This window comes from Rutidosis leptorrhynchoides, chromosome 4, assembly GCF_046630445.1.
Source record: "Rutidosis leptorrhynchoides isolate AG116_Rl617_1_P2 chromosome 4, CSIRO_AGI_Rlap_v1, whole genome shotgun sequence".
Lineage (NCBI taxonomy): Eukaryota > Viridiplantae > Streptophyta > Magnoliopsida > Asterales > Asteraceae > Rutidosis > Rutidosis leptorrhynchoides.
Genome location: NC_092336.1, coordinates 113494032 through 113508709, shown reverse-complemented (window position 1 = coordinate 113508709; position 14678 = coordinate 113494032).

Here is a 14678-nt window from a genome sequence, read left to right as displayed (position 1 = left end):
AGAACACTAACCATTTCTTATTTTATTTGTTTTAAACTTGTAATAGAAACAGAAAACGATTTATGAAATAGTTTAGAAAACATTCGTGGAAACATTCTAAATCATAAATTTAACTTGAATCGAAACAGGTAACACGAATTCGATTGATGAACATAAGTTGACTTTTAAAAACCAAGACTTTGACTTTGAAATTGGAACTTGATATTAGAAATTGGAACTTGAAGTTTTGCAGGTAGTTTAAGTAAGGGATTCCAAACACAACTGCATTTTTACATTGTGGAATTTGATTAAAAATCGAATTTTTGGCAAAAAGTTGAGCAAGCAGAGGTATCGAGCTGTATATTAAGAAAATTTGATTAATTTGATCCAAAATAAACTAGTACTAGTTGTAATTGATATTGAGGGTGTATGGTTGAATGAGTTTTTCATTATCACTGCACAATTCGTGTGTTTTATTGTGACGACCCGGGAATTTCAGACTAAATTTAAACTTAATCTTTATATGATTTCGATACGATAAAGCATAGTATGTAATGTGGAGTTTAGAAAATTTTGGAAACTATGTTCATGTGTTCATTTAACCCTTGACCATTCCCGACGATTCACGAACAACTATTTGTAAATAGATAACATATATATTTAAATAGGTATTTATAGTTTGAAATATAATTTGGAATATTATATAATTTAATTATTAGAAATTATATTGTAAAGTAAATAAAATAAAATGCGATGTAAGGGAAACTATATTTAAGAATATATTGTTATATATAAATATGTATATAAATATTACTTGTAAGTATATAAAAATGTATTAAATCTATTGTTTAAAAATATATAATATATCTATGTAGTAAAACTTGCTATTAAAAAAACTGTTTATATATATATAAAGAAAGTATATTAAATATAAATAATTTCGAGCTTAATTTGTCAAAGTTTGTATTACTCGGTTGACATTTCAGTAGTGTTCATATAGATTTAACATGAATTTATGAAAGATCAGAATAAAAGTTGGAGTGTAAATTGATTACGAAGATTCTAGATTTGTTTAAAATATTTTTATTTTTTAGTTTAAATTTTAGTACTCCGTACATATTATTTGGTACAGAAAATAAATAATTACCGAACCTTTTTGATCAGGTTTCAAACAGTTAATGAGTGAAATAATAAAATATAATTAAGCTAAAAATTTGGGATTTTTAGGAGCACTTTTATATATTAACTGTTTAGCAATGGACACGATATAGCACTCCGCGAATTGAAAATATCTAAGTGTCAGCAGATATTATTGGTTACTTACTATGCTCAGTACATGATACACATTTTTATTATATTATTATTATATTATTAAGTTATTAATTAATCATTTGTATTTACATACATATATATGAATGAATATGATATGTCTATATATAGATATAGATATACATCGACACTCTGATATGGAAACTGCATATCTCCATCCGACACCACCCTACAACCACCATCTAACCACCATCATCCTCACCTTTGAGCTTCTACTTAATCTTTTCGGTTTTGGATTGCAAACCACCACCGTGAGCCTTGACAACCGCCACCATAACTATCGGCAACCACCACCATAACTATCACCAAACCTCACGTAAACCACCAACCATAACCTGTATATTTTTTTTTTCGTTGATGATTTCTGCTACGTTACTGCTCGATGACCAACACCACGACCACCAAATTTTCCACCACAAAGACAACCATCACTACTGAAATAAAGTATCTGTTTTTGTTCGATCAAACAAGACTGCAACTTTACTGCTTGTGCTACACTGCAACTGCAGTTACCATCTCTCTCTTCTCTCTCTCCCCTGTAAAAACCACGATACCCATTTAATAAATCTGCTGCTATCGAATTTTTCTGCAACACGAACATCGTGGACTGGTGCATCTGTTGTTACGTTGTTCCTGTTACAAGAACTTGCAAACTCTATCAGTTCTGTTTAATCGATCAAGCTAAGAACAAATACGCGATATTATATTTTCTTTTTCTTCTTGATGAGTAATGATGATGATACGGGTTCATAATGATAATGATGATTATGATTATGATTCGATGATGAAGAGGATATGATGAGGATAATAAGCAATAACCTGCGTGATTATTTTTTTTCTTTGTTGTTGGTCGTACCTGTCGAAAGGAAGAAGAAAACAGAAACCCTTTTTAGTTGTTAAATAAGGGATCAGTTAATCTGTTTTGGGTTTTAACGCAACTTGGGCCAAGATTTATATGATTGGGCCAATATGTCTCGCTTGGGCTGAAGTTCTTTATTGATGGGCCAAATCTACATATTAATGGATATATAGATTTCCAGCAAGGTTTATTTCAGAGAAGCAATAGCGGAGGAGTGGTTTAGGCGGTTGTTAGGGAAGCAAGTGGTCATGGGTTCGAGTTCGTGCCAAGGCAGTTTTTTTTTTTTTTTTTAGGTTTATTTCACTAAGGTAGCCTTTCTAATATTTTTTTATTTATTATCATCATCATCATTATTATTATTATTATTATTATTATTATTATTATTATTATTATTATTATTATTATTATTATTATTATTATTATTATTATTATTATTATTATTATTATTATTATTATATCATTAATGTTATTATTAGTATTAAAATTATTATTATTATAAGTATTATTAATATTATTACTATTAATGTTATCCTTTTAGTATTATTATCATTATTATTATTATTATTATCATTATTATTATTATTATTAGTATCATTTTTATTGAAGATTATCATTTTTGTTAAAAGTATCATTTTTATTATTATTATCATTATTAGAAAAATTATCATTTTTATCAAAATTATTATTATTACTATCATTATTATTTTTATAAAAACCATATTATTATTATCAATATTACTACTAATATTATTATCATTACTACAATAAAAATTAGTCATATATAAATATACTTAACTAAACTATATTAACATTTTTATTTATTTAAAGAATATAAAATAAATACATTTAATTAAGTTACTAATGAAACACATAATTTATTAAAATAACAAGTATATCAAATAATATATAAATTTGTTTGATTACAAATATGTGTGTTAATATATAAGTAAATGATATAGGTTCGTGAATCTGAGGCCAAACCTGCATTGTTCATTATAGTCATATGTATTTTTACTATAAAATACATTAGGTGAGTTTCATTTGCTACCTTTTTAAATGCTTTTGCAATATATATATTTTTGGGACTGAGAATACATGCGCTGCTTTTATAACTGTTTTACGAAATAGACACAAGTAATCGAAACTACATTCTATGGTTGAATTATTAAATCGAATATGCCCCTTTTTATTTAGTCTGGTAATCTAAGAATTAGGGAACAGACACCCTAATTGACGCGAATTCTAAAGATAGATCTATCGGGCCCAACAAGCCCCATCCAAAGTACCGGATGCTTTAGTACTTCGAAATTTATATCATGTCCGAAGGAGGATCCCGGAATGATGGGGATATTCTTATATGCATATTGTGAATGTCGGTTACCAGGTGTTCAATCCATATGAATGATATTTTTGTCTCTATGCATGGGACGTATGTTTATGAGAAATGGAAATATGAAATCTTGTGGTCTATTAAAACTATGAAATGATTATTTATGTTAAACTAATGAACTCACCAACCTTTTGGTTGACACTTGAAAGCATGTTTATTCTCAGGTATGAAAGAAATCTTCCGCTGTGCATTAGCTCATATTAGAGACATTACTTGGAGTCATTCATGGCATATTTCAAAAGACGTTGCATTCGAGTCATTGAGTTCATCAAGATTATTATTAAGTCAATTATAGTTAGATGTATTATGAAATGGTATGCATGCCGTTAACTTTCGATGTAATGAAAGATTGTCTTTTCAAAAATGAATGCAATGTTTGTAAAATGTATCATATAGAGGTCAAGTACCTCGCGATGAAATCAACTGTTGTGAATCGTTTATAATCGATATGGACTTCGTCCGGATGGATTAGGATGGGTTATCACAGTTGGTATCAGAGCGGTGGTCTTAGCGAACCATGTCTGCATTAGTGTATCTAACTGATAAGTCATTAGGATGCATTAGTGAGTCTGGACTTCGACCGTGTCTGCATGTCAAAAGTTTTGCTTATCATTTCTAGTCGGAAATCATCTGCCTATTGATAATGCTAAAAACGAACATATATTTCATAGCATTATTCCTCAAGAAAGACAAGCTTTTAGTTGCAATTGTTCTATTTACAAGTGATATTCGTTTAAATAATAAAAGGTGAAGACAAAAGACAGATTCGACGAATTGAAGACGCAAACGACCAAAAAGCTCAAAAGAACAAAAGACAATCAAAAAGGTTCCAATTATTGATAAGAAACGTCTCGAAATCACAAAAGTACAAGATTCAAAACGCAAAGTACAAGATATTAAATTGTACGCGAGGACGTTCGAAAATCCGGAACCGGGACTAGAGTCAACTCTTAACGCTCGACGCAACGGACTAAAAATTACAAGTTAACTATGTATATAAATATAATATAATATATAATTAATTATATTAATTATATATATATTATATATATATAATAAAAACCGTCGGCAGCAAGAAACTCCAAGGGTGTGAGCTGTAAATACCTCTCCGCTACTCGCGGAGTTGTAAGGGCATTTTGCCGCGAGTCGCGGAGCCCCAAAAATCAAGTCTGGCTATAAAGCAAACCGAATTCTGATCAAATTTCATATCTTATTTTCTCTATCTCTCTCAATATATACGATATATATATATTTATATTTTAATTTTAATTTTAATTTTAAATCCTAATAATAAGGGTATGTTAGCGAATGTTGTAAGGGTGTAAGTCGAAATTCTGTCCGTGTAACGCTACGCTATTTTTAATCATTGTAAGTTATGTTCAACCTTTTTATATTAATGTCTCGTAGCTAAGTTATTATTATGCTTATTTAAAACGAAGTAATCATGATGTTGGGCTAATTACTAAAATTGGGTAATTGGGCTTTGTACCATAATTGGGGTTTGGACAAAAGAACGACACTTGTGGAAACTAGACTATGGGCTATTAATGGGCTTTATATTTGTTTAACTAAATGAAAGTTTGTTAATGTTAATATAAAGATTTACAATTGGGCGTCCCTATAAATTACCATATACACTCGATCGGACACGATGGGCGGGGTATTTATTTGCACGAATAATCGTTCATTTAACCGGACACGGGAATGGATTAATAGCCACTAGAATAATTAAAAAAGGGGTGAAATTACATTCAAGGGTAATTGGTGTAATTGTTAACAAAGTGGTAAAACCTTGGTTTACACGCAGTCGATAACCTGGTGTATTCATTAAACAAAGTATTAAAACCTTGTTACAATTCGAATCCCCAATTAGTTGGAATATTTAACTTCGGGTATAATAATAATTTGACAAGGTCACTTGCAATTTATATTTATGACTGATGGACTGTTATGGACAAAAACCAGACGGACATATTGAATAATCCAGGACAAAGGACAATTAACCCATGGGCATAAAACTAAAATCAACACGTCAAACATCATGATTACGGAAGTTTAAATAAGCATAATTCTTTTATATCATATTTAATTTCCTTTATTTTATATTTAATTGCACTTCTAATTATCGCACTTTTATTTATTTTATTTTATCGCACTTTTAATTATCGTACTTTTTAATTATCGCAAGTTTATTATTCGCAATTTCATTATCGTTATTTACTTTACGCTTTAATTTTAGTCTTGTATTTATATTTTACATTAGGTTTTAACTGCGACTAAAGTTTTAAAATCGACAAACCGGTCATTAAACGGTAAAAACCCCCCTTTATAACAATAATATTACTTATATATATATTTGTATTTTTATAAAAGTAAACTAATATAGCGTTGAGCTTTGTTTAAAGATTTCCCTGTGGAACGAACCGGACTTACTAAAAACTACACTACTGTACGATTAGGTACACTGCCTATAAGTGTTGTAGCAAGGTTTAAGTATATCCATTCTATAAATAAATAAATATCTTGTGTAAAATTGTATCGTATTTAATAGTGTTTTCCTAGTAAAATAATAACTATTTTATATACACCTCGCTTCGCATCAAGTTATTTTTGGTGCCGCTGCCGGGGAAAAACTCTTAAACGCCGGAAGCGCAACGCTAATATAAAAAAAAAAAAAAGATTTTTAGTTACTTTTATTAAAAATTCGCTTTTGTAAAAATACGTTTTAATTATTCAAAAATATAAAAAGAAAAAACAAAAATATATGTATTTTTAAGATTTTGTAAATATTTAAGTTTTATAAGTTTCTTTATTTCTATTTTAGTTTATAAAAATATAAGTTTTATTTTAAAATCGTTTATTTAAATATAAAAAACAGAAAACATAAGAGGAAAAAAAAAAAATAAAGAAAAAAAAAACGCGTAAAAACACAAAGCTGTCAACTGAATTCCTGAACCCCGCGACTCGCGGGGATTTCCTCATTAATCACCACAACTCGCGGAGACCTTCTGACACACGGACAAAACCCTAATCAAGCATTGATTACGGGTTATTTTTAATTATTATTAATTATTAAACCTAATTATAATTATTATTATTATTATTATTAGTTTTAGTTTTATTTTTACTTTTTATTTATTTATGTATTTAGTATTAATTAAGTTTTTATTAAATTGTAAAATTAGTAGTTTAATAAAATAATAATATAAAAATAATATTTTTATAAAAATTGTACTTTTTACAACTTTTTGTATATTTTTATATTTTGTACCTTTTTAATCGTTGTAGCGTAATATTTGTATTTTTTAGCTCATATTTAATTTTAAACTTAAGTTTTTGCTATAGTTATTTTTACTCCTAGATTTTTAGGCTTTGCCGTAGAATTCCTTAAGTGCTTTTTCTTTAGACTAAGATTTAGGTGCTTTAGAATTTTGCGACGCCTTTTTAAGTTTTAGTTTCTTTTTAAGTTATTTCCATTTGGGATTTAGTTTTTCCTGTAAGCTTTAATATTTTTAGACCTTTTACTATGTATCAATTATCATTCCAATTAGTAATATCAATTTGCGATTATAATTTTAAGTTAGTTGTAGTAATAAGGTTAAATTAGTTAAGTATTTTTAAGTTTTTATAAGTTTCTTTTATTTTTCCGTCACCTTTTATTTTTCAACCATTTTTCTTTTTCGACCTTTTGCGACGAACTCTTTGTCTTTCTTATTTCTCGCCATTCTAGTTTTTAGGACTTAGAATTTTATTCTACTTCTTATCTAAATTTCTTAAAATTACGAAAATTTATTTTGAGTAGTTAAATTGATAGACATCAAAATTTTCTGGTTCGTAGTAATAGTTGGATTTGTACGTGGACCGGGTTATTGGAGCCAAACAGTCCTCAATTATATTGAGACCAAACGAATCCTGCCCCTCTGCTGCATCTTTTGGCTATTCGAAACGTGGGCAAAATCAGAAAAGTCTATTGATTGGATAACTTATTATAATTTTTCTTTCCTTTTAAAAACTAATAGGATATTCTGTGAATGCACCGAGCAAGACGTTCACCACCTTTTGTACGTTCACCACCTGTAACTCGATCAAGACATCGTTTAACAAATATAACCGCCGTTGATTTTTCTTTAGAATCGTCATCCAGTCGACCAAGTACTTCAGTTCAAATTTCCGATAATCCATTTTTTGAACCCGACCTCACAATTGAGAATCCAGAAAATATTCAGGAACGGTTCATAGATCCTGAACCATTAAACTTTCCTCCGGAACCACCAATCATTCAAACAGAGATTGTTGAGGAACGAACCATTAAATCTGAAGCATCTAGTGATACCGAGTCAACAAATTCAATTATGGAGAATCTGGAACCTTTAAGTATGGAAGACCGAATGAGAGCTAAACGCACTGGCCAAGGTCACGCAATTACTCATCCAGACATTAATGCGCCAGATTATGAAATCAAAGGACAAATTTTACACATGGTGACTAATCAATGCCAATTTAGTGGTGCGCCGAAGGAAGATCCAAATGAACATCTACGTACCTTTAATAGGATCTGCACACTATTTAAAATACGAGAAGTGGAGGATGAACAGATATATCTCATGTTATTTCCCTGGACTTTAAAGGGAGAAGCCAAAGATTGGTTGGAATCGTTACCTGAAGGGGCGATTGATACATGGGACGTTTTAATTGACAAATTTCTTAAACAATTCTTTCCTGCATCTAAAGCCGTAAGACTTCAAGCAGAAATTGTTACGTTCACACAGAAGCCAAATGAAACTCTATATGAGGCGTGGACAAGATATGGAAAGTTGTTAAGAGGATGTCCGCAACATGGTTTAGACACCTGTCAAATAGTACAAATATTCTACCAAGGATGTGACATCACTACAAGGAAAGACATAGATATAGCAGCTGGTGGTTCTATTATGAAGAAAACCGAAACTGATGCTTACAAAATTATTGATAACACTGCTTCCCACTCACATGAGTGGCACCAAGAAAAAGACATCATTAGATCATCTAAAGCAGCTAGAGCCGATTCTAGCCATGACTTAAATTCCATTTCAGCAAAGATAGATGCTTTCGAGAGACGAATGGAAAAGATGACTAAGGATATTCACTCAATACGAATTAGTTGTGAGCAGTGTGGAGGACCACATTTGACAAAAGATTGTCTCAGTATTGAATTAACAATGGAACAAAGAGAGAATATTTCATACATAAACCAAAGGCCTGGAAATAATTATCAGAATAATTATCAACCGCCAAGACCGATTTACAATCAAAACCAGAATTATAACCGAAATATTCCATACAACAACCAACAAGGTCCTAGCAATCAACAAGTATCCAATAATACTTACAATCAGCAAAGACCAAATTTTCAAAACAAACCACCACAACAAACCGATGATAAAAAGCCGAATTTAGAAGATATGATGACGAAGCTAGTTGAAACTCAAACGCAGTTTTTCACATCTCAGAAACAAACCAACGAACAAAATGCTCAAGCATTTAGAAATCAACAAGCTTCTATTCAAAATCTGGAACAAGAAGTAAGTAACCTAGCAAGGTTAATAGGTGAAAGAAAACCGGGAAGTTTACCTAGTGATACAAATGCTAACCCCCGGAATGAAACAGCTAAAGCTATTACCACAAGAAGTGGTACAACACTTAAACCACCTGAAATACCTGTAACTTCTGATGAAACTATTCCTACTCCACAAGAACCACAACCTGATCAAGATAAGGAAAAAGAACCGGTAGTTGAAAAGGTTAATGAAGATAACACAGTTAAAGATAAACCTTATGTTAAACCGTACCAACCACCACTTCCTTATCCGAGTAAAATGAAGAAAGAAAAACTTGAAGCCGAGCAATCCAAATTCTTGGATATGTTTAAACAGATAAATGTAAATCTTCCTTTCATTGATGTGATTTCAGGAATGCCAAGATATGCTAAATTCTTGAAAGATCTAATCACGAATAGAAAGAAAATGGAAGAACTCTCGGCTGTTACTATGAATGCTAATTGTTCAGCAGTGCTGTTGAATAAGATACCAGAAAAATTATCTGATCCAGGAAGTTTCACAATTCCATGTTTTCTGGGTAGTCTTAGTTCAATAGAAGCATTAGCAGATTTAGGTGCTAGTATAAATCTAATGCCGTATTCACTATACGCTAAACTAGACCTTGGAGAATTGAAACCAACCAGAATAAGCATACAACTAGCCGATAGATCAATAAAATATCCTAGAGGGATAATGGAGAACATGCTAGTTAAAGTTGGTACTTTAGTATTTCCAGTAGATTTTGTTGTTTTGGACATGGAAGAAGATTCTCAAGTTCCTCTCATATTAGGAAGACCATTCTTAAACACGGCTAAAGCAATGATAGACGTGTTCGGTAAGAAATTGACCCTAAGTATAGAGGATGAGAGTGTTACCTTTTCAGTTGATAGAGCAATGCAACAACCACAATCTGCAGATGATACATGTTATTATATTCAAACTATAGATGCACATGCAGAATTATTAAAAGAATTTCCAGAATTACAAGGAACAGGAGAATGTTCTTTAGGAGAAGGTAATGAACCAATTGATGAAGCTGAAATGTTAGCTACACTTATAGCTAATGGATATGAACCAACAACAGAAGAAATTCAAATGCTAAAAGAAGAAGACAGATATCGATATAAATCATCGATAGAAGAACCTCCGAAATTAGAGTTAAAGCCACTTCCAAACCATTTGGAATACGCTTATTTACATGGTGAATCTGAATTACCTGTAATAATATCGTCTTCTCTTACTGAAAATGAGAAATCACAACTCATTTCTGTGTTGAAAGCTCATAAACCAGCCATTGCATGGAAGATTCATGATATTAAAGGAATAAGTCCTTCGTATTGCACACATAAAATCCTTATGGAAGAAGGTCATAAAACGTATGTGCAACACCAACGAAGACTAAATCCTAATATGCAAGATGTAGTTAAGAAAGAGATTATTAAACTGCTAGATGCAGGTTTGATATATCCAATCTCTGATAGTCCATGGGTAAGCCCAGTTCAATGCGTGCCTAAGAAGGGTGGCATGACTGTCATCACAAATGAGAAAAATGAGCTTATTCCTACTAGGACTGTAACAGGATGGCGTGTATGTATTGATTATAGAAAATTAAATGACGCCACCAGAAAAGATCACTTTCCCTTACCTTTCATAGATCAAATGTTGGAAAGATTAGCCGGAAATAGTTACTATTGTTTTCTAGATGGATTTTCCGGATATTTTCAAATTCCAATAGCACCCGAAGATCAAGAGAAAACCACATTCACGTTCCCTTATGGTACTTTTGCTTACAAACGCATGCCATTTGGACTTTGTAACGCCCCTGCAACCTTTCAAAGGTGTATGATGGCGATTTTTCACGACATGATAGAAGAATGCATGGAAGTATTCATGGATGACTTTTCAGTCTTCGGTGATACATTTAAATCATGTCTAGTTAATCTGGAACGAATGCTAATTAGATGCGAAAAATCAAATCTAGTACTTAATTGGGAGAAATGCCATTTCATGGTTAAAGAAGGCATCGTTCTTGGACATAAAATTTCAAAAGAAGGAATTGAAGTGGATAGAGCTAAAGTAGATGTAATTGCTAAACTTCCACATCCCACCAATGTTAGAGGAGTTAGGAGTTTTCTAGGGCATGCCGGTTTTTACCGACGTTTCATAAAAGATTTTTCTAAAATTGCCACTCCTATGAATAAACTCCTAGAAAAGGATGCGCCATTCATCTTTTCAGATGAATGTATCAAATCTTTTAATATTCTTAAAGAAAAACTCACTAATGCGCCGATCATGATAACACCAAATTGGAATCTACCATTTGAACTAATGTGCGATGCAAGTGATTTTGCAATGGGAGCCGTTTTAGGACAAAGGATTGAAAAACGATTTCAACCTATATATTATGCTAGTAAGACATTACAAGGAGCACAAACGAACTATACAACTACTGAAAAAGAACTCCTTGCTATTGTCTTTGCTTTTGACAAATTTCGATCATATCTAGTTCTAGCAAAAACGGTGGTCTATACCGACCATTCTGCTCTTAGATACCTATTTTCAAAACAAGATGCTAAACCAAGATTAATCCGTTGGATCTTACTCTTACAAGAGTTTGATATTGAAATCCGAGATAAAAGAGGAGCAGAAAATCTCGCCGCTGATCATCTTTCTCGTCTTGAAAATCCCGAATTAGAAGTTCTGAATGAATCGGCCATAAAAGACAACTTTCCTGATGAATATCTATTGAAGATAGATTATAAAGAAATCCCATGGTTTGCAGACTATGCAAACTACTTAGTTTGTGGATTCCTTGAAAAAGGATTATCGTACCAAAGACGAAAGAAATTCTTCAGTGATATAAAACACTATTTCTGGGAAGATCCACATCTGTTTAAAAGTTGTCCCGATGGAATAATACGCCGATGTGTATTTGGAGATGAAGCTAGTAAAATTTTAAACCATTGTCACACAGGACCAACAGGAGGGCATTATGGGCCTCAACTAACAGCAAGAAAAGTTTATGAAGCTGGATTCTATTGGCCTACAATTTACAAAGACGCACACCTTCTTTGCAAATCCTGTGATGCATGTCAAAGGGCCGGAAAAATAAGTCAACGTGATGAAATGCCACAAAATGTCATCCAAGTATGTGAAGTATTTGACATTTGGGGTATTGACTTTATGGGTCCATTTCCAAAATCTCATAATAATCTATATATACTCGTAGCCATTGATTATGTATCTAAATGGGCGGAAGCACAAGCTCTCCCAACTAACAATGCACGAGTTGTAGTCAACTTTTTAAAACGTCTTTTTGCAAGGTTTGGAACACCGAAAGCTTTAATAAGTGATCGGGGTACTCATTTCTGTAATAATCAACTTGAGAAAGTTCTTAAAAGATATGGAGTAACTCATAAAATCTCCACCGCATATCATCCACAAACAAGTGGACAAGTTGAAAATACCAACCGAGCTTTAAAACGTATTCTAGAGAAAACCGTAGGATCAAATCCGAAGGAATGGTCCATTAAATTGGAGGATGCACTCTGGGCTTTTAGAACAGCCTACAAAACTCCAATTGGAACCACACCTTTTAGACTTGTTTATGGAAAAGCATGTCATCTTCCAGTAGAAATTGAACACAAAGCATTTTGGGCTTTGAAGACATGTAATCTTGATTTACATGAAGCCGGACGTCTACGATTAAGTCAACTAAACGAATTAGAAGAATTAAGACATGAAGCATACGAAAATTCGTTAATCTATAAAGAAAGAACGAAGAAATGGCATGATAAAAGAATCAGAAGTTCAAAAGAATTTAAAGAAGGAGACAGAGTTCTTCTTTTCAATTCACGATTCAAGCTATTTCCTGGAAAATTGAAATCAAGATGGTCTGGACCATTCATAGTCAAAAGAGTTTTCCCATACGGAACGATAGAATTAATAAATTCAAATGGGATTGAATTTAAAGTTAATGGTCACAGAGTTAAACATTACATACATGGTCCGATGGAAGTCGACAACGAAGTTAATCACAATTTCGACACCACAGCTAACTAAGTGTGGGGAGAATCAAGTCATTAAAGGATAATATGTATTTCTATTAGAGTTAGATTGTCTGTTTTCGTGTAGTTCTCGAAAATGGAACACGTATGGTCTTTCCCTAGCAGACCCTAAAGAACTAGTCTTCTCCCCCCATTCTGAATTTTTATTTTTTTTAGGTTTTTACGAAATGAAGACTGCCTGTGAACTAAACCATGGTCTAATGCTACACGCTTTGATCACTAAACGTAATAATGACATACTACCGAGTGAAATAGTATCAGTAATCAGAGAAAGAATGGACGGAGTTAGAAAAGGATCCAGATGCGAAGATAATAAGTTACAATTTGGTAAAGGAAAATCAAAATCCGCAGCGAAAAGAAGAGCACGACACCTAGAACGATGTCACAAATGCGGAAAATGGTCACATGGAGGTAAATGTTCAAATAATCAAACCTATTCAAATACCGAATTTGTTACTTTATGCAGAGACGGACCGTTCATATGTTTAGAAGAAAAGACAATGAATGCTCGAGGTTACGCCTATGCAGCCATGGAAAACCAATTAAACCGACTATCTTATGAATATAATAGATCATATAACTAAGAAATCTATTTCACAGGTATGTCTGTACAGTTTTTATTTTTATTTTTATTTTTAACCTTTTGATAATAAACGCTAATTTGTTCGCTAAAAAGTATTAAATTGGTATTAAATAAAATTAGGTTTGGCGACCGAAATTATTGATATCCTTCAAAAATTTATTACATCACTGCGAAATTTAACGTTTATTCCTAAGGTATAAATATCTTTAATCAATCAACCCAAAATATTTCAAAAATTCGTCATGAGTTAAATTAGGTCTTGGAACCGAAATTACTTTACCGAAAAGAGGGGCGCATATTTTTGATAATATTTGATTGATTAAAGTGGGATAAAAAGACAAAAAGATTTTTAATTTTATTTTTACCATGTTTTTAAAATTAATATTTAAATCTTAAATTAATATTGTAAACTTTGTAAAAACAATATATTTAAAATTATAAATATTTGAAAAATTAATATAAGTTTGATATGAATTTATAAATTTTTAAATTAAGTTTGGTGTGAATTTTTAATTTTTAAAATATTAATTTTTAATTTTATGCATTTTAAATTTTGAGTTTGGTGTGAATTTTTAATATTAATTATGAATTTTATATTTATGTTGTGTGAATTTAAAAACAAAAATTTACTTTATCTCATTAAGTTAAGAATATGATTTTTAAAATTCGTCGTAAGTTGAAGACTAGGTCTTTGAACCGAAATTGCTTTACCCGAGGGAGGGACGAGAACTTTTATTATCATTATTTTTAATCTTATTGATTTAAAGTATGCCAAAAACATTAAAAAACCCAAAAAAATCTTAGCTTTTAAAACAATCGCTACAAAAAGACAAATTTTAAAATTTTGTCGAGGGACGGACTAGGACATCGATCCGAAACGACCTCGTCCTAAATA